This window comes from Nicotiana tabacum, chromosome 21 (genome assembly GCF_000715075.1).
Source record: "Nicotiana tabacum cultivar K326 chromosome 21, ASM71507v2, whole genome shotgun sequence".
NCBI lineage: Eukaryota > Viridiplantae > Streptophyta > Magnoliopsida > Solanales > Solanaceae > Nicotiana > Nicotiana tabacum.
In genome coordinates this window covers 67,099,081-67,101,934 of record NC_134100.1, presented here as the reverse complement: position 1 = coordinate 67,101,934, position 2,854 = coordinate 67,099,081, and positions in this window count along the sequence as shown.

Sequence of the window (2,854 nt, the reverse complement as noted above, 5' to 3'; positions counted from 1 at the left end):
TCTTGTGATCCCGAGGCTTCCATACCAAAACATAAAAGTTTTGGCGAAGTCACGCTAATTCGAAATTGTTGGTATATTAAAATCTGATGTTGATTTCAAAATACTATCTGAAACTATCCTTAAGGTATTAAATCCTACATTTTGGAAATGTTTTAGATTTTGAAGTCTTATTTTCATAAAATCAAACGGTTTGTGATTTCGACATTCTTACATCAAGATATAAAAATTTTGGTAAAATCGCGCAAGTTTGAAATTGTCACCGTGTCGAAATTTTAAGTTGACTTCAAAATATTATCTGAAACTATCCTTAAGGTATTAAATCGCACGTTTTGGACATGTTTTAGATTTTGAAGTCTAGTTTCCAAGAAATCAAATGGTTTGTAATTTCGATATTTCTACACCAAGATACGAATATTTTGATGAGACTGCGCAAATCTGAAATTGGCAGCGTGGTGCAATATAAAGTTGGTTTTAAAATGTAGTCAGGGACAATTATGAAGGTGCTTTTTTTAAGTTTTTCGTTGCGGACTTTTAAAGTTGTTCGTCTCGAACTTAAAGGCATTTGAAGTTTTAAAGGTTTTCGTTGCGAACTTTTAAAGGTGTTCGTCTCGAATTTTTTAAAGGCATTCGAAATTTTAAAGATTTTCGTTGCGAACTTTTAAAGGTGTTCGTCTCGAACTTTTAATGGCATTCGGGTTTTTAAGGTTTTCGTTCTGAACTTTTAAAAGGCGTATGTTTCGAACTTTTAAAGGTGCTTGTCTTGAACTTTTGAAGGTGCTTGTGGCGAACTTTAAAGAGTCCCCACTGCCGACTTTTAAAGATTTCTACCACGAACTTTTATGGATCTTCGCCACGAATTTTAAAGGTTTTCAATGTGCACTTTTAAATATCTTGACCACTAACTTATAAGGATCTTTGCGCGAGCTTTTAAGGGTCTTCATCGCATGCTTTTAAAGGTCGTCACCGTGAACTTTTAAAGGTCTTCACTGTGCACTTTTAGAGATCTTGACCACGAGCTTTTAAGGATCTTTATGCGAACTTTTAAGGATCTTCGCCACAAATTTTAAAGGTTTTCATCGCGAACTTTTATGGTTTTCCACCGCAAATTTTAAAGGTCTTCATCGCGAACTTTTATGGTTTTCCGCTGCAAATTTTAAAGGTCTTCACCGCAAATTTTTAAGGTCTTCATCGCGAACTTTTAAAGGTCTTCGCCACAAATTTTTAAAGGTCTTCATCGCGTACTTTTAAAGGTCTCCACCGCAAATTTTTAAAAGTCATCACCACGAACTTTTAAAAATCTTGGCCATGAACTTTTAAGGATTTTCGCCACAAATTTTAAAGGTCTTCATCACGAACTTTTATGGTTTGCCGCCGCAAATTTTAAAGATCTTCATCACGGACTTTTAAAGGCCTTCATCTTGAACTTATAAAGGGCTTCGTAGTTTGACGAAGTTACTTTTAAAAAAGAGACAACGGAGTGAAAAAAAAAGGCACAAAAAAAGAAGAAGATATTACCTCAGCGTTAATGCTTCCGAATTCACAAAGGTAGACTCAAGTGGCTTGCAAATACTGCGAATGGATGTTGAACAAATACGAGCACGCGGGTTTATATAGATCTTTGAAAGAAGATGTTACAATGATGCTGCCGATGTGGGAATAAGTTGCAAAGCGGCGAGACTAACTTTTTATCCAACAAGGATTCGGCTACTAGTAGTGGCGGTGTTCTAATTGGTGCCAAGAGTGTGGAAGTCTATATTAGCAGTATGTAGTTTCCTTGTTAAGCCACGTGAAGTTGGAGATGTTATCTATAATTCTTGCAAAAGTTTCTTATGGAAGATGCTGCATCATGGCTAGGAAAGCTCAAGTCAATATAAATCCCATCTTAATTCCGTGCACTTTATCATCTCAAAATTTCTTGGCACTTTGTTTGAAATTACAAAAAAGAAGAAAGCAATTAACCATCCAAAGATTCCTTAATCAAATCTGTACTGGGCAAATCTTTGGATTTGGAGAATTAAAACTTTGAAAGCTCGTCCTAATGCCCAGAAACGTTAAAGGAAATAAGACATGAAATTTCCTTCATATTGGAGTTATGGGGTATTAATGACCGTTGCATGCATTCATGGTATTTCAAGCCTAGTCTTCTATGTTCTGACAAGTCTTGAAGTAGGGAGCATTTGTAGACATATAAATTTTATTAAAATTAAATTCATAAAATAATTTGTACTATATTTGAAATTCAAGTTATATTAGTTCAAATAAATTTATTGGACTAATATAAGTGGATTAATTGTATATGTCCCATTTTTATGGATTAAATAAATAAGTCTTAATCCATTGGGCTAACCCATTTAATTGGGCTAAAGTGATGAGCCCAAGATGTCATCTTCCTAGAGGCCCAGTTTGGTGCCACATGTCAAATGACGTGGCACGCCAAGTCAAACGAAAGAGCCAATATGATCATGCCACGTGTCAAAATGACAAGTCATGCCAAGTCACATTAAAAGGCCAATGAAATCGCGCCACATATGCAAGTGACATGTTCTGGCCAATCAAATGCGGCATTGTCACTCCTCAATCTGATTGGTCGGAAAGAGCTTGTTCTTATCACAACTTCTCCCTTCCACAACTATAAATGAGGGTTTTCACAACCCAGAAAGGGGACCAGAAGTTATAACAAAAAGCAAGAGGGAGCTCGTGGATCAAACGCTGCAGATTTCTCTAAAAGCTACAAGCATTCAAGTGTTCTACGGATTAAAAGATCAAGACGAAGATTCAAGAACAAGCTGCAAGCCCTTGGATTAAAAATACGTCAAGATCAAGATTAGGCCCCAAACACATGGATTAAAATAAA